Source organism: Petaurus breviceps, unplaced genomic scaffold (assembly GCF_028583685.1).
Source record: "Petaurus breviceps papuanus isolate PSGF00001 unplaced genomic scaffold, PetGlider_PUasm1.0 90847, whole genome shotgun sequence".
Classification (NCBI taxonomy): Eukaryota; Metazoa; Chordata; class Mammalia; order Diprotodontia; family Petauridae; genus Petaurus; species Petaurus breviceps.
In genome coordinates, this window is record NW_027187360.1 from 13,768,293 (window position 1) to 13,787,527 (window position 19,235).

The following is a 19,235-nucleotide window of genomic DNA, read 5'->3' on the forward strand; positions in this document are numbered from 1 at the left end:
GAAGGGAAGGGAAGGGAAGGGAAGGGAAGGGAAGGGAAGGGAAGGAAAGGAAAGGAAAGGAAAGGAAAGGAAAGGAAAGGAAAGGAAAGGAAAGGAAAGGAAAGGAAAGGAAAGGAAAGGAAAGGAAAGGAAAGGAAAGGAAAGGAAAGGAAAGGAAAGGAAAGGAGAGAAGAAGGAAGAAGAAAGGAATATAGGAGAAGGATCTCTGACAAAGTTCAGAAGTAGTCCCTGGTTTTCCTGATTTTCTGGCCTCTTTTTTTCTAAGTACTACCCAGAACACTAATTTTTTCACCTTTCTGGATCCTCAAAGGCCTTTCTGTGAATACAGAAAGCCCCTCACTTTTTAAACTGAAATCCCTCTGAAGATAACTGGGCTCTGAAAGTATTAGTATTTCATACAGAAAGATGAACTCACACAGAAGTTGTACTTCATGCCAGACCTCCATTATACTCCAGAACACAGTTGTTTGGAAAAGAGAAAGGTGAATAAATGGAAACAATTTACTTTGGGTGTTATCCATTGCCAATTTTGAATCCTGGGTCAACTTTCCCACACCAGCAAGCACATGACCCATGCAACTTCTCACTTTGCTCCCTACTCCACCCCCTAGTCTGCATCAGCCAGCAAGTTCTCAGATAATGTAAATTCATCTTCAAAGCAATTCCAGTCAACTATAATTGTAGAAGGGAAATTTGCTGGAGTAAAACATCACCCAATTCATTCCAAAGAGAAACATAGAGGAGTAGGGGTCTATCCACAGCTTTGGATTATCCGTACCTTCCCTCTCCTCTGTTAGTGCCAGCACTTTGAGGGATGACTGTAATTCCCAGAAACCAACTACTCTTCCATCACATAGAATGAAGAAATTTGAAATAACATGTAGTTAATCAATTGGAGTGAAGTCACTATTGGACCAATCATCTAAGCACATAGGAATGCTGCACTCGGGTGGCCCCTATGAATATAGTGTGTCTTTAAAGGGGGTCTGGTGGAATGGGCCACCAAATACAAGCCAATTAACTTTAACAAGCCTCTAGTGTGTTGGGATCCAACACATGCTGAGGTGAGGTCACTCTTACCCATTCAGTTTGATCGGTTTTAAAGATGTTGGTTTTCTAAGGATCACAACTCCCAGATGATCTCTGATCCCTAGGGCAGTCAGTTAACAATCTTTATTAAACTCCTACTGGGTACAGAGCCCAGGAGTTTAATAGCTTAATAAATGCTTATTGAACTGAATTAGTTGAGTGGGTGTGGAAATAAAAAAGACATAGCATTCCCAGCTCTTTGTGTAACGGGTTAACTGATGTGTATCATTCCCTCTCTCAAGATCTCAGTTTCCCAATCTGTGAAATAAGGAGCCTAGGAAAGCTTCCTTGCAGCTCTAACATTATATCATCAGTGTTCTAAGATCCCTTCCAGCTGTGACATTCTATTTTTCTGCTGTGATTCCAAGATAGAGACTTCTTTTTTTTTAAGGAGTTATACAATAGAATTAAAGAGATAGCACATGCTAGATGGAATCACTAATAAACAAACAGGTCTACCCAGAGGAAATAATGCTGATATTATTCCAAGTAGCTTGGAAAGGGATCTTAGAAATTCAGAATCACAGTTGATAACTCCTTCATGTGAAATAATTGGAATATTGCTCTCCAATGCTAATAAACACCTTGGTTTGGTGTAAAAGATGAGATTGTTGAATGTCTCTCACACAGGCGAAAGGATAGCTAACTCCCTCTAGCTTTATCCTCAGGAGTTTAGGGGTTGGATAGTAGCCTTGTATGGATCTGCCTTTACATGCCAGCCCTCAGAAGAGGATCTCTTGGGACTGCCAGAACTAGACTCAAACAATCAGCAAGTGTGCATGGAGCTCCTACTATGTGCAATGCACAGAAGGGCAGGAAAGAAAAGGTCCCTGATTTGTAGGAGCATAGAAGCAGACTTCCTGAGCCAGCTGGAAGCACTGGGGCCATGCCTGCCTGTGTGATTTCAATGCAGAAAGAAAAACAACCCAGACTTGGATTTCTCTAACTCTGGCCTCTCTGCCAACATAAACCTTGAAGGAGGATTGTGCATTTGGACGTCTTGGTCTGCCTCCCAGCAGGTCTGCCCAGCGTCTGTTTTATAACCCCCAAATTCCTTCTTGCTATTGAGTTTGTAAACAGAAAGAAAGGGGCTTGGAGGAGCAGATTCTTGGGTTTCTCTGCCGGTTGAAAGTTGCCATGGGGAGTAAACAAGTGTAGTTGGGGAAGCAGAGCTGCCTGGTTTCCTTTGAAGATTTCATCAGGTAACAAACCCAAACAGAGCTCATGACTTCTATCCTGCTACAGCTACTGAATCCCTGACTGCTCACCCTATACAGAACAACCCAGGCTGATGGGGATAATACAGTATTAGAGAAAGCCTATCCCTTTATACAAAGAGATTGTAGTCATTTATTCCTTAGTCCAGTCATTCATTTTAACTATCACTGTGTACCTATCACGTGTAAAGCACTGTCCCAGTCACTCTTGGGCCCCTGGGAGATGGTAAAGGACCTTAGTTTCCTATGCATAAAGAGGTAGGTGAACTAGATTACCTCCGAAGTCCAGAGATAAACAAATTGGCAACCAAGATCCTCCAGCTAGTAGGTTTCAGAGCCTAGAAAAAAAGTGGTGAAGAAGTGAGATCGCTTGATGAGACCTTATACTTTTCCTCCTACCATTCCATCCACCTGGGATGTCCTCCCCATTCCATCTTCACCTATGAAAATTTTATCCATCCTTCAAGGCCTAATTCCAATGCTAATTCCTTCATGCAACCTCAATTTCTCTCTTCTCCGAGCTCCTAAGGCACTTCATTTGAATCAGTCATTTGACACACATCACTACAGTGACAACTATTCCAGAGAGGCAACCTAGTGCTGTGCAAAATGATTAGATTTAAAATCAGCTCTGGGTTTGTATCCTGGCTCTGTCTGTCGCTTACTGCCTAGATGGCGCTGGGCAAATGACTGAACCCAGCCTGGGCTTGATCTATAAAACAGTGGCCTTTCCAACCCTTAATCTATGATCCTGTCAACTTAAATGTATATAATGCTTTAAAGCATTTGCAGAGCTCTTTCCTCACAACAAATCAGACCATAAGAAACAAACAAATGCAAATGTGAATACTGAAGCACTTTCCCAAATCACTGGGCACAGGGAACAGTGGAAAAGAGCAAGGCGGAGTACTTGGGATATCCCTGATTCCTTCCATTACACAGTTAATCAAGTCGGTGTGCTGTCACCATCAGAGCTAGCTTTCAAGCCACAACAGGCTTTCTGTAAGAATAACAATGGTAACAACAATAGCATTGAAAGGAAAATTCTTTGTTTGGGCTTTTACCCTGATTAATGAGGCAAAACTCAGGACTCGGAGAACCAAAAGGAGCTTATTATAAGCATGTCAAGGGAGCAAAGGAAGGATAGGCTGGTCACTGGAAATCAGTGATGGCTTCAAGGTGAGGTCAGCTTTCATTGGTGACCTTTGTAAGGAGATAAAAGACAATGCAGAGAGGTCAACATCAGCAACAGACGTTGGGTCCCTGCCTACTGGTTCCTTCTCAAGGCAGAGAGGATGCTACTACTTTCTAGGGATACAAATGTAGGAAGGGATATAGTAGGGATGTAAATGTCACAGGGAGGGGTGCTTGACAAAAAAGCAGGTAATGAAAAAAGCTTCTGCTTGCTGTCCCTTTCCCCAACAATACCTCTTCCAACACTGGTTGAAATGCAGTGCTAGGAATAATGGGTCACTAAGTCAGCATAGCTCTCAATAATAGTAACTAGCATTTATACAGAACCTTAGGGTTTGTATGATCTCATTACAACAACCCAGGAAGGTAGGTGCTATTTACATGTACTTAACATTTAACTATTTTATATGTTTGTATTTAATAACTTTATATTATATTACCTAAGGAGGTAGGCAAAAATGAAGTCACTTTCCCAAGGTCACACAGTTAGTGAGTGACTAAGGCTGAATTTGAACTCGGGTCTTCCTGACTCCATGTCCAAAGCTCTCTATCCATTTTTCCCCATATCTACCTCTTTTGTTTATAGATAAATAGATAGATAGATAGATAGATGATAGAGAGAGGTGATAGATAGATGATAGATAGATAGATAGAGACAGATTGAGACAGATAGAGATATATAGATATAAATGTATGTATGCGAGTCTCAGAGAGCTTAAGTGACTTTTCCATGGTCATGCAGCAAGTGACAGAGACAAGATGTGAACCCAGGTCTCCTGACTATAAGTCTGGTGCTTTTTCTTCTATACTCACTCCTTCTCAAGGTCTGCCTTATCTTGTAGATATTCTTGTATTTATTATATCTTCCCTATGATTAATTGGTAAATTCCTTGAAGACACAGACTGTTGTGGGGATTAAATGAGATAATTTTTGTAAAGCACTTAACTTAGTACCCGGCATGTAGTCAGAGTTATATAAATGCTTATTACCTTCCCTCCAGGATATTTTGAGATCTGTATTTATAGTATGAGTATGTGTTGTCTGCCAGTCCATGAAAAATAATAAGCTTCTGATGCATAACTCTAGCCACTAGATTATTTCATGCTAGGCATTTGTTAGGTGCTGAATTTTTAAAGTCTGCAGTGATAGGTTGCATGAGCTTTACAGTTATCCTGCATAATCTATGCTGATCATTAAGTCCAGGCTCTTTAAGGATAACCATTATATAGTTTCTTATGGCAATGAATTACTGAATTGCCCTAGTCCCCTCCATGTCTACAAATAGATCAATGTGACTCAGAATTTGATTGATGCTTCTTTATTGACATATTTTTTGACTGAGTTCTTGTTGTGGATGTTGCCCATTGAGGGCCTTTGGATTCCATTTTTTAATCTCAGTCAATTCATAGGCTCCCTCTAGAGTTGTTGTCACTTTTGGTTCCAATTTGATAACTCCAAAAAATAAAGGTTACTATAAGCCTTTGCCATTTTTTTTTTTTTGGTTACATGATGTCTGCTTATTTCAAAAGTGTTTGGGTATGTTTCTGACCAGTTTATCATGTACTCTAAAAATGTCTATCAATCCTCTTACTCCTTTTTTTTTTTAAAGCAATTGGGGTTAAGTAACTTGCTCAAGGTTACATGGCCAGTTATTTCTGGGTGTGGTGCTAAGTATCTGAGCCCAGATTCGATCCCAGGTCATCTTGACTCTGGGGCTGGTGCTCTTACTCACTATGCTACCTGGCCGCCCCCCTCTTACTCCTTTTAAGCATGGAAGTGCTAATCTTTCTATAGTTGTCCTAGGCTGGTGTTGTGCTCTATCTTTTATATTGCATGGTGTTTTTGTTAGGATGCTTTCTAAATCTATTCCCATATTTTATAACTCTAAACATGCTCTTCCCATTCATCTTTTATTTCAGAATGTCATCAAATCTCCCACCATGTTCAGCTATAGCCTTCTCCTTGATATCTTTTTAGTTGTAACATCTTGTCCAGAGAAGATCAAGGTGTTTGTAGGTATTACCTTAATTCATTGGTTCAATGTGACCTACAGTTTCAAACCTCAAGCCTTTAGTCTATATTGTTCTGTGGTGTACATTGTTCTTGAGACACACAATTGAAATGACATTTTGATAACACTGAAAACAGATTCCAAGAGATTTGTTTTTGGTGGAGCCACATAATTTGGTGGTATCCATACATATCATATAATTAGTTAATAAGAAGTTCCAGTTTGTCTCTTAATTTGGAAGCCATGCTTAGTTCTGTTTGGGAGAGATGAAAATGAATTTAAAGCTAAGCAGACAGATAATGAATTTAAATGAGAAATGCCATGTTTTATATGAATATTTTTTGAAATTATTATATTAGTGGGATGACCTGGCCCCAAACTTAGGACAACTATTTCCAATTTTGCAATGATATAGTATGAGCAAATAATAAAAGCATTCAAATGCTTCAGTTCATTTCATGTGATTCATGGTTTGCCCACATTAGTGGTCAGCACCATTTGCACTGCAGCATTTCCAGCAGGCCCTTGCCTGATATTTCTTATATGTTCCAATGTATCTTACCTTTGCGTGGTTCCAGAAAATATATGAAGGTCTTTGGTTCTGTTAGCTTCTTGTCTAAACTTCAGACCTGCATCACCATCTGTCTGCTGGACATTTCAAACTATGTGTACCAGAGGCATCTTCAATTCAACATGATTACAACCCATTATCTTTCCCTCCAACCTCTCCCTTATTCAAAACTCCCCTATTTGTATTAAAGGCACTGCCATCCTTTTAGTCTCCTAGGTTCATAGCCTTGGCATTATCCTTGACTTCTCATTCTCCTTCACCTCACATATCCAGTCAGTTGCCCAATGTTGCCTTTCTGCCTGTTCAACACTTCTTAAATCTGATCCCTTCTCATCATTCATACTGTTACCACCATAGCTGACCATTACCTCTCACCTAGATTATTACAAGAGCCTTCTAGTTTGCTCCAGTTCAAGTCTCTCTAGTCTATCCTACACACTGTTGCCAAAGTAATATTTTCTAATCATAGATATCTCCCCTACTCATAATGCCCCAAAGACTTCTTATTATCCCTAGGGTAAAATATGAACTCTTCAGCTTTTACAATCCTTCAAAACTGACCCCAACCTATCTTTCCAGCTTTATTAGATGTTATTCTCCACCACCTTTCCCCCTCCATGGCACTCTGCTGTGGAGTTAAATGTTCCTCAGGAACATCCTTGTACTGGCCATCCCACATGCCCAGGATGCAATCCTTCCTTGCCTTCAACTCACAGAGCCCTTCCTTTCCTTTAAGATGTAGTCCAAGTAGAGCCTTCTGCATGAACTTCCCTGACTCCCAAATGATAGTGCCCTCATTCTCAAACTACTTGGTATTTAACTATTTTATATGAGTTTGTATCTAAGAACTTTATTTTTATGCTGCATGCATTTATGCGTGTAACTATTATTTCCCTAGGCAGATTGTAAATTTCTTGTATTTGCCAATTCTGACATTGTTTCATTTTTTGTATTTGTATTTGTGTTGCCTAGCAAGGTGCCTAGCACAGAATCAGCACTTAATAAATGCTTTTTAATTGATTGGTTGATTAATTGATTTATTATAGGAATAGAGATTTAGATATAGAAGAGAGTATAAATATGATCAACTCCAACCCCTTTATTCTAGACCAAGAGAAATTATGTGACTTTGCAAAGGTCATATACTTAATAGCTAGAAGAGACATGATTCAAATCCTGGTCCACTAACTCAATATCTAGCACTTTTCACACTGCCTTTTACTCAATAATTATAATTTTTCTATGATGAAAAAATTTCATTTTCTCACCATTTGTTGAGTTGTTTCAGTCATGTTCAACTCTTCCTCAGCCCAGTTTGGGGTTTTCTTGGCTAAGATCCTTGAGAGGTTTTCCATTTCTTTCTCCAGCTCATTTTACAGCTGAGGAAACTAAGGTAAATGGGGTTAAGTTGCTCACCCAAGGTCCACGTAGCTAGTAAGTGTCTGAGGCCAGATTTGAACTCCTGAAGAGGAATCTTCTTAACTCCAGATTGGGCACTCTGTCCACTACATTATCTAACTGCCCTTGCTCACCTTGGCATATCAAATAAAGTAAAAATTCCTGATTTTTAAATTTAAGTCCCTTTAAAATCTGGCTCTAATCTACCTCCCAAGCCTTATCTAGTACTACTTTTGCCATAGTCTATGTTCCATCCAACTGATATAATTCACCATCCCCCTATTTATATTGTCTTCTCTCATCTACATGCCTTTCCTCATGCCATCTCCCATGTCAAGAATAGGCTTCTCCTACCCAAAGCCATCTGTGGATGCCCCCCCCAATCATTCTTTCAAGGTTCTATGCATATTCTAATTCCTTCATGAAGCTTTTCCTGTTCCTCTAAATTAAAATTGTTTGTCCCTCTCTAAATATCTCTTGTCACTTTACCTGCACATCCTTTGTATTTCTCTTATTCTTCTTCCTATAAGTTATTTGCCCTCTTTTCCAATTTCAACTATTAAACTATAAAACTACTATAGAACATGGAATATGTCATAGTTATCTTTTCATCTCCAGGATGAAAAGTATCTTGCACTTAGGAGATTCTTAATAATTGTTTGTTCAGTGACTTGAATTTCTTAGTAATTTGCTTTGTTTGATTTGTTTTCCAGCAACATAGTACTTTCCTGAAGTTATAGTCTAATAGAACTGGGCTACAGCACCATGCTTCACCAGTAGATGTCCCCAATTAAAACTTTAGGAAACAAATTCCAAAACGCTAAGACTCCAGCTTCTATAAAAATGAATGTGTCATTCTCTATCAATTTTGCAAGTTTTAAAAAAAATTATTATTGTGTGTTTTGTTTAACAAAGAGTACCTGTGCCGTCACTGTTGCTGTGTTACAGTGGAAGTAAGATCAGGAACCTAGTGGATAGAGATCTTTATTAAGAGATCTCACTTCATTCTGTGCTGGCAGATTGGAAAGTTAGATGAAGTAATATTTGTGGAAGGGCTCTGAATAAAGTAATAATGTGGCATGGTGGGAAGAATAGATGTCAAAAGATCTGATTCCTAGTCTGCCACTAACAGTGTGAAATTGAGCATGTCCCATCCCTCCTCTAAACCTTAGTGCCTTCCACTGTAACATGAGAGGATTGGCCTGGATTATCTTGAAGGATCATTCCAGCCCTAAAATTCTAGGATCCTAGGCTTTTATGGTTTGCAAAATTAAAGACAGATTCTTTTTTGGTGGGGATTGCTATTTGTTCCCACCCCTTAATGACCTGGAAATTTTACAGCCTTAGCTTTACAGTGCCTTGCCTTAGCTTTCTCTCCTCTGGCCCACCTCAGCAAGTTGTAAATGTACTTCTAGAGTGAGAAGAATAGTACTAGTCAGGATTACAGAGGGGCTCATCAACTGGATTACTTGGGAGAGTTCCAAAAGAGTTAATCACTAGATTTTTTTACCCAGCCATTTTGTGTAGATGTGTGGTTTGCTTTGGGAGAAAAAAAAGATGGTTTTGTGCCTCTAGACAATTGAATCCAAACCACAGCTTGTCTTGAGTTGATTTATTTCCTGCATGAAGCAGGTTGGTCTCAATATCCTTGACCTTCCCCATGGGGAAAGGGATTCAATGCCAGCCTCATCCCAGCAGTGTTTCTTTCGTCTTTCAAACACAGACCAAGTAAAGGCTCCTCACCCCCATTCTCCCCCACCTCCAGGGCAGGAAGGTTTACAAGGGTGACATAACCTTCAGCTTGCATTTCAAAGCATTGTTTTTTAAGACCTAAAGGAGGATTTCTTCTCCTACCTATTTGAAGATGTCTCTTCATCCCCTTAACTAGTCAGTCTGGATTTTTCATTAGCCAATTGTTTATTTCTCAACCCTCTCCCCCACCACCATTTCCCTCAAAGTGAGAGATTACAACTCCCAACCATTTGCCCCATTCCCTAAAGGCAATGTCTAAGGCAAGGAAGGGATAGCACTGGTCAGGGGCACATGCATATATGTGTGTGTAAAAATTTCTCTTTTTACTCCACATCTTTCATGCCGACCCCAGAAAAGAGAGGAAGATAATATTGTTCATAAAATTTGAAGGGAGGGTCTTTTTTTGTCTATGGTGCTATAATGCTAGTAGAACTAGGGAAAATAGTTTAACCAGATGATCCCTGGACTCTAGGGTGACCCTTTTAAAAGGATCAACTTTAGTCCAGGCCAAAGAACAGAAGACATGAAGACAATTGAAATTAAGATAGTTTCAACATATTTTAGGCTGATGTTTTTATAGTATCTGGCTTCAAAATTCTGGTTAATGCCAACATTAACTAGCTAATCTCAACATTAGTTAGGCAGATCTGGCCAATATTAAATCTTGTTAGAACAAATGAAATGTCATACTGGTTAGCTCCAAATTGCTGCACTAAATACTAGCTATTATTAGACTTATTAAGTGTAGGTGTGACAGTTTTCTAGTTCTAGTTAATGATCAAATCCTTTATGTCTTTCCTTTGTAAGACACAGAGCATTAACCAGATTTCTCTACTAATTTTGAAATTGGAGAGAATTAGAGAAAAATATGGAAACTACACTATATGCTAGCCATGTTAGTCAATATTGTTTTAGACTATTTGAAACAACTAGACAGGATAAGATTGGAATATTGCTGTGGCATAGGAAATGATGGATTGGAGGACTTAAAAAAATATGGAAAGATGAATTTAGGAAGAGAGATGTTATCCACTCTCAGAGAAATAGAGGACAAACAAGTGTAATACAGTTTTACATAGATGCAGATAAATGTATATGTCTATATATAAGTATGACTATAGATATCTAAGTATGTATGTGTATGTAAGAATATGCATACATGTATATATGCATGTATGTATATAGGCTTGTGTGTATATGTATAAATGTATGTGTGTGTGTGTATCCATACTTAATTGTTGCCTTCTTGGGGGAGGGGAGGGAGAAAGGGGGAAAAAAGAACAAAGTAAAAAGTGTATAGCAGAGAATAAAAAAAAGCTTACAAGGAAGCAAGAAAAGATAGATAGCACTGAACACAATGTGTAGTATTTATTATATAGGCTTTCTTGAAATGGAAATTTATTGCTATTTATTTTGAATCCTCTCTTATGTTTCGCTGTGCACACCACAATGCTTTTTATTTCATATTTAAGTTTAAAATAAGGTAATTACAAAAAAGAAATTGGGGAGAATTTGGACTTTAGTCCCAAACACGTGTTCATATGCTTGCATTTTGTAGGAAGCTAACAAGAGTGAGTGGAAAAGCCTTTGGTTCATGACTAGATGTGGAGAAATCAAACCTTATAGTGTCCTTATTATGAATAGACTACCAACAATAGCTTGCACTCATATAATAGACAAAGTTTTACAAAGCATTACCCTCACAATGGTCCGATGCGGTAGGGAGTGTAAATCTTAAGAGTTTTCATTTTATAGATGAGGAAACAGAGGTTTGAAGAGATTAAATGACTTGCTAGAAAGTCTTAGAGCACAAATTCAAATCCTTCTTCCAGCAAGGCTCTGCTTACTCTATTTCCCCACAGTGACCTGAAAATCAATTCCCCCTCACTTTCTTAATACAAATAATGATTCATTCATAGGTGAGTGATAAGCAATGCATTTCAATGACTGAGTGTTTCTCTGAGGCATTCTCAAAGATGCTTTCATTTACATTTTATTTTTGTTCAATTTGGTTCTCACAATGACTCTGTACATCAAATCGAATCCAATTTAAAGAACAACATTTATTAAGTACCTACTATGTGCCAAGCACTGTGATAAATACTGGGGATGCAGCTAATAAAAAGACAGCACCTGCCTTCAAGGAGCTTACAATCTAACAAGAAGCCAGGAAGTAGCAGTGTATGGGAAGAGACAGGATGGCGGGGGATTCCCTGCATGAAGGCATCATGTTATATGGAGTTAAAGCTAGGCAGTGCAGCAGCTTCAGAGTGGAGTGAGCTTAGGGTTCAGTTTCTGCCCTCTAGAAAGGGAAGGTATTGGGAGGAGTCTGTCTTCTAGCCCTCTAAACAGAGGGGAAAGAAGGCTGAAGGGAGTAGTGTCAGTAAAGGTTTAGATTAGCAGTATAGTAGTGAGTTTATCTCAGAAGTGAAAAGCTTATCCTGTAAGGGGCATCTTGTAAGGTGGGGTGGAAACTATACAGAGACTTTTTACTCCATTATGTGGATAAAACTCAAAGAGCCAAAATAACCTTCCTAAGATCATATAACTAGTAATTAGAGGAACAAACACCAAAACCCAGATCTCCTCACACCTGAAGCATTTCTCTTCCTACCATATTTACCACCTTTCTTTAACAATGATGGCAGAGGAAAAAAAGAGTAGGTTGCTCTAGAAGAATAAATATTACTAGACAGAGTACTTTTCCTCTAAATATGAAAGAATGATCTCCTTGGTGTTTACTGATTATGGACTTTGTGTCCATACTATGTCAGGTGCTTCAGGAAATAGGGATATAGACTGGATTTGCGATGTCATTGGTGTAGAGAACATATGGGTGAGGAAACTGTGTCTACCATTACTGGTACCCTATTTGCAACTTAGAGTCTTGGAGAGTTGCTGAGAACAACAGAGGTTAAATAGAAATAAGAAAAACAATAACAACAATAGCTAACATTATATAGTGCTTTAAAGAAAGGCTACAAATATGGCGTGAAGGGCAATACTTTAGGAGTCAAGAGATCTAGGTTTCTGTCTTTGTTCCTCTACTTACCAGCTGTATGATCTTTGCAAAGTGCTTTACACATATTATCTTATTGATCATACAACAGCCTTGTGACATAGGTGCTACTATTATTCCCATTTTCCCAGATGAGTAAACCGAGGCAGACAGAGGTCAAGAGCTAGCTTGTTTCAGAGGTGGTACCTGAACCCTGACCTTAAGGTCAGGTCTCTATCCACTATGCTACATTGCTCCTCCTAGCTTCAGGGAATCAGAGAAATATGACTAGTCCTTGCCCACAGTCTTGCTGTGCAGGTAACAGACAGGAAAGAATTAGAGAATAATTAAAGTGCTCACCTGGGTGACATTTACCAGAAGTGCTGAGAGCTGGAATAACCAAAAAAGGCTAGGAAATTCAGACTTGGACTAAGCCACTAAGGAGAAGTGAAGGAGAGGAGGGAAGATATTCTGGAGCAGTAAACGGCATTGGTAGAAGTGAAGAGACAGGTGAACACGGTGTGTTAGTAATAATCAATTGAGGAGTAGTTGGAAAATAATATTGATTATATTTAATTAAATAATGGAGAGGCTTGAAAGCTAGGCTCTGAGGAGTTTTGGTATGAGAGACAATGTAGAATAATGGAAAGCCAGCCCTGGAGTTAGGAAGGCCTAAGTTCAAGTATTGCCTTTGCATATAATGGCTGTGTGACCTTTGGCAAGTCATTTCTCCTCTCTGGGGCTATAAATTACCTGGCAGTGACCAATTGGCATTGGTAGGAGGCATTTCCTTTTAGAGTGTTCCCTGCAGCAATGAAATGATCCAATCAACAAGCAACGATTAAGTGTTTATAATATGCAAGATACTATCCTATGCACAGAGCATACAAAGAAAATACTGTATTTGGACCATTATTCCACAACCCCCCATCCCCAAAAGACAGATAACAGAGAGGCATTGTAGGTTTTAGAGCACGGCAATGACATCTAAGTAGAAATTTTTCCTAAAACCCTACTTAGTCTTCTTAAGTATTTTATCCTTTCTCTCAGGAACCCATGGTCTCTGACCTACAACTTTTGATACCAACAAACCTGGGAGAATAGGGACAGGCTCTGAGAGCCTTGTCAAGGATGTCATTGTCACTGACTCATGACATAGATCCCTCATTGCGAAATCTTCTGGTATTTTCTAGTCTTAACACTGGGCACCTCAAAACAAATGTTATGCTTGGTATTTTCCCAGAGACACATAAACACAGTTTATGAATGAAACCAGTCTCTTTGCTGTTGTTCAGTTATTTCAGTAACGTCTGACCCCATTTGGGGTTTTCTTGGCAAAGATACTGGAGTGGTTTGATATTTTCTTCTCCAACTCATTTTATAAATGAGGAAACTGAGGCAAACAAGCTTAAGTGACTTGCCAGGGTCACACAGCTATTAAGTGTCTACAGATGAATTTGAACTGAGAAAGAAGAGTCTTTCTGACTCTAAGCCTGGTGCTCTATACACTACAAAACCACATAGAGTTCTCATTTGATTATAAGTCTACCTTGTTCAAGGACTACCAGCTATTTAATTAAAATGCCATGGTCCTGCTTAGAAGGTCTGCTTAGAGGATCTAACTCACCTTGCCTTTATCTGCTGTTTGCAGGAAGCTACAGAACTTGAGAGAACCTGATTGAGCATTCAAAGCTAATTCCTTGCATATAGTGAATGTTGAATTAATGTATGTTGAAATGAATCAAACTGAATTGTCCATAGCTCTTGACTCCCTTTCTCCATAGCTAAATTGTCCTGTCTACCTGACTATGCTAACACAATCTTGGGGCCTGAGGAGATTTTTACTCAGAGGCAACTTCAGATCCACAGACATGATCTCTAAAGTGACTGATGCACATACCGCATTAGTTTTGGACACGTAATTCAACAGCTTGGTCGTCCAATCACTCTGCATGAGCCTCCAGCCCATCACTATGCAGAGTGCCTACCAAAAATATGGATCCTGTGTTCTCCAGGCCTTGGCTCCTCTACCAAGAGAATCACACACAAGCTGTGCTCGTTGCAACTTGGGCATTTGTCTACTGGACTTGAACCACCTACTCAGCTCCCATAGGCACAGGGAACAGCTATCAGATGGTGCCTCCTCTTGGTTTTTACAGACTGGGGCAGGAATTCAAGCATTTGGCCCAGAGGGGACTGGCACCTTTAATTCTGAACTTTGTAAGAGGCTCCTAACTAGAGCTGAAGTCAAGCATTTCACATGTAAATATTTGGTTTGGTTCCATTAGCTTTTCTGATGGGCAGGGAGAAAGGAGACCAAAGTCAAGCAAATTTATGTGCTTAAGGGGAAACGCCTCCCCCCCCCCCCCAACAAAGTTTGGTAAGAGAACCAGATGTTTCCCCCTTGATGTCCTTGTAACCAAATGTAACATCACTGGGAAATTTATTGATCTAATTTCCAATAAAGGATGCATCTTTTCTACAATTCTGTTGTCCTGTTGTCTTATTAGGTAACAGGAAGCTACATTTTAAAATTCACACGTTAAGCTCTTCTTCTCCTTCAGGACCAGGGAATCTCTGGATGGCAAGAAATGTTCCCTTCTCAGTTCCTTTATACTCTGCCTTAGGTCCATGCTTTCCCTCCCCTCCCCTAACTTGCATCCACTACAGTGATACCCTCTTGGCCTGTCATCTCTAACTTTTCCAAGTACTCAACCTATTTCTTCATTCTTTCTCCTACCAAAGCCTGCCCTCTGGGAAATGCATGAAAACCAATGTGTTAGTGACCAATAAGGCTTAGAAGAATTTTAACTGTTTTTTGACTGTTGGAGGGAGAGGCTTGTCTGGACCTTTTATCTTAGTGAGAAAAGCTCTGTATAGAAATTCCCTTCACTGATGCTGATCAACAACTTGTCTGTAACTTATAATCTATAATCTTAGACAGTTCTTGGATGCAATGAGAGGCTGAGTGATTTGCACCTTATCTCTCAGCAACACCAGTAGATAGACTTGAATCCAGGTCATTGTGATAACAAGGTTGATTCTCTAGCAACCATAACAGGATGCATCTCCATTCCAACAAGGGAAATTTCCTTAACTCCAAAGAAGTGAGGCCTTTCCCACATGACAACAGGATAGTCGAAGGGGTATTTTGTAAGTTTAAGGCCCTTCTTGGTCCTCCTCAAATCTTACTGTCAGGTTACTCCTTCTATCTCCAGATTTTCTTGGCCACTGATCTCCAACATTAGGGAATGTAAAAGTGATGAAAACAGAGATTGCTTTTTAGGAATGTATGAAAAATGTAGCTGGAGAAGACTGGCTGTCAAACTTGTAAATTAACATGGGAGGATCTGATTATATTATGACATCTTCCTGCCATGTGGCATGTGCCACATGGATCACTACCCTGGTGCTCTCCCAGGGCTGGGACACAAGGGTCTCCTGCTTGCCATCAATCATAGTAGGTACTGACAACTCAGTAAGTTACTCCATACAATCTGTCACTAAGTCCTTAAGGTCAAAGGCATTATGTGAGACACCTTGGCCTCAGCATAGAATCCTCCTATCTTAGCCCATTCTTCTAAGGACTCTGTCTCTGTTGTAGGAATCGTGATCTGGCTGAATGAGGGCATTTCACTGGGAAAGGGGGCCCATGAGGTAGAATAGCATGACAGTAGAAATAGATATCTTAGAAACAATTGACATAAGAATGATTCCAGGGGCGGCCAGGTAGCACAGCGAGTAAGAGCACCGGCTCCAGTGTTGGGATGACCTGGGATTGAATCCGGGCTCAGACACTTAGCACCCACCCAGAAATACCTGGCCGTGTAACCTTGAGCAAGTTACTTAACCCCAATTGCTTAAAAAAAAAGAATGATTCCAGACCAATCAGTTCAAACCATAAGAGTTCTTAGTACATTACTCTTTACCTAGAACCATAGACTTCAAGAGTTGGCAGCAACCTCAGGTGTTATCTAGGCCAATCCATTCCCCAAAAGATGAATTCCTTCTACTACATTCCAAATAAGTGGACCTTGTGTAGCTTCTGGTAATGAAGAGCTCATTGTCTCCCAAAACAAACCATTCCACTTCCAGAATTCTAATTATTTACAAAGGCAATGCAGTTGGACTGCAAGAATAGCAAAAGAAGAATGACTGCCAGTATCTTGAGGAATACCACAGCCTTTCTTCCACTCTGGAACGATGTTCAAGTGGCACAGTTAAGCAGGAAGAAGCAGAACTTGCATCTATAAGCTGGCCCTTTAACATTTTGTGAAAGTGAAGCGTACACAAGGCAAAAAGGAGGCAGGTAAGACTTGAGTGTGACAGGGAAGCTTGGTAGCAGTACAGTTGGGTCTCTGCTTGGTGCATGTCAGGGCACACTATGGGAGGCAGATGGATGATGTGTCTCTTTCCCTCAGTAGTATCTTTTGCCTGTGGTTGAGATGATATGTTACTCAGGAGTCTGGGCACAACCAATAGTGTCTGAAAGTAATCTATGATGAAACAGAATGTTCTGATTCAGTGGATAATCTGTACCTGCTGGTCGTATCTGAACTCAAGGTCTCTCCCCATTCCAGTAGTAGGACTTCACCAGAAATTAAACCTCTCTCCTTTAGACTCTCAGATCATTTTGCCTATCTCTTCTATGGTACCAATCATATTCTTCATTGTGGGATAATTGTGTTTTATCTTAACTATCAAACTATAAGCTCTTTAAGGACAGAGAACAGGGGTTTTTTTTGTTTGTTTTGCTTTGTTTTGTTTTTTACTGAACATCTCTCAACGACTAAGCACTGTGGTAATTTTTGGGGTAGAAGCAAAGAGGAATGTTTCTTAAATTGGTAAAGTAATGAATGAGTATCTGGGATGGGAACTAAGCAAGGTTACCTTTGTTCCAGTTCCAGTATCTTCTGTCAGTCTTTCCACTGAATTCTGAATGTTTTCATTGTTTATGTTTGGGTGCCTTGTGCACAGTAGAGGCTCAGAAAATATCTATGATTAAGTGAGTGAATGAACGAGTTGATCACTCCCACAGGGAATGGGTACTTTTGGGGAAAAAACAGTATCTCAGGAAGCAAAAGTACTTTTTTTGAACTTGAGTTATCAAAGTTGAAAGACATCACTATTAAAGGCATGTCCATTCAGATCAGGCAACATTTCTAAGTGGCCACAGATGATTCAAACAGGAGGGGACTCTAAGTGCTTCTATGTCTATATCTGTTGCATAGAATTCACTCTAAATTTTAATTTACGGGTTCATTGTAAATTACTGCCTGGTCTGATTTATATTTCATAGTACAATATTTATTCCTAACAGGAAATTAATTTTGGAAACTCAGTGGGTGATTAAATTAAATTGCAAAACCATTCCTCTTGTTGTAGGTGGAGGGGGTGACTGGAAATGAAGTTCAGAGATAAATCGAGAAGAGATTGCAGTCTAAAAAGCATGACACATAGAAGGGAACAACTCTAGCTCAGGTCCCACATACACAAGCCTGTTGAAATGCAGAGACACACAATGGCATCCAGAAGTGTCAGCCATGAGGACAGGGTGACAGCCCTCACTTCAGGCAAGTGAGTCTGAGATTGGGGAAGCTTCTGTTGAACAGTCACCCCAGAATGCTAAGCTAGATAAGGGAAAGTCAGACAATGTGACCCGTACAGTCAGTTTCACACCAGTGAGTTTCCCGACAAACTGAATTTTGGAGGTTATCCCAACGACTCATTTTTCCTTGAAGATCCAGGGAAGCCATGGGGAAATGCCCCATGCTTTAGGCAAAAGTTTTGGACCTTTTTCTTCCAAGGTGCCCATCTAGTCTGTCTCCTTATTAATCACTGTTCTCCCTGAGCCTCAGTGAAATTAAAGGATTGTTTAAAGTCGCTTAGCTGGTCAGGAACCAAATTACAAATTTAGAGCTAAAAAAGATCTGAGACATCATTGCGTCCACTCACAACTATTACATATGAGGAAGCTGAGGCCCAGAGAAATAAGTGACTAGAACAACATCACAACAGGAGTTAGCAGCAGAGCCTTGAACTTTGGTGTCCCAACTCCCAGTTCAAAACTCCCATTTAACCTTGCTGCTCTAATGGAAGAACAAAGACTTGACCCCAGGTTTCTTAACTTCCAATACAGTCACACTGTACCACATTGCAGAGAAGCCCTTCTTTGGAAAGGTCATCCCTCTGGTGAGCTATAGGCACCCTTTCCCATTTTAAGAATCTACATCCCCCGTGTATGCACATGCTGTCGCCCTCCTCCCCACTCCCCCTCCGCCTCCACCACCCCTCCCCAGCCCATCTGTTTGGCATGTGTGAACACTGTCAAATTGTTTGAATAAATTGTCTCTCAGATTAAAATGTTTATGTCTGCAGGATGACTAGGCTTTGCTAAATTGTACCTAAATAGTCTTATGCTAACTGTATGTGGGGTAGACATTTGACATCTGTAACTGGTCCTCCGGCTGACATGAATCTGAGGGCTGGAAGCTTTCTCACTCTCTGATGGCAAGGATGGACTGCTCAGAACTGAGGCAGCACATGGGAGAACAACACCCAGAGACCTGCCCTTCACACACAGCATTAGTTGATAGCCAGGATTCGCTTTTAATTATACAACCTCAAAGATGATTTGTGGGCTACTGAGATTCCAGGGGTGGAAAGGGCACAGATTAGGAAAAGAAGGGGAAGAGATGGTGGCAAATGCCACCAGTGCCAGTATGGTGTAGCAGAGAAAGCATTAGATTTGGGATCGATCAGAGGTCCTTTTACTCACAGGGCCTCAGGTGAGTCAATTGGATGATTTAGTGGATGGAGAACTGTGCCTGGAGTCACAAAGACCTGAGTTCAAATTCACCCTCAGACACTTAATAGTTGTATGATCCTGCGCAAATCAGTTAACCTCTTCCTCCCGCAGTTTCTTTGACCCCAAAATAGGGATAATAATGGCACCTAACATCCAATTGTAAAGTCCTTGGCATAATACTTGACACATAATAGGT

General features: G+C 40.1%; 1 long non-coding RNA gene across 1 annotated transcript in view; it reads left to right on the forward strand.

Annotated features, from left to right (window-relative positions):
• The window catches only part of LOC138149618 (uncharacterized), a 127,053-nt gene extending 112,359 nt beyond the window's left edge, over nucleotides 1–14,694 (forward strand). The window contains exon 3 of the long non-coding RNA XR_011165368.1: nucleotides 14,016–14,694. This is a non-coding gene — a long non-coding RNA (uncharacterized lncRNA). The remainder of the gene's footprint in view (nucleotides 1–14,015) is intronic.
• Nucleotides 14,695–19,235: the final 4,541 nt, after the last annotated feature.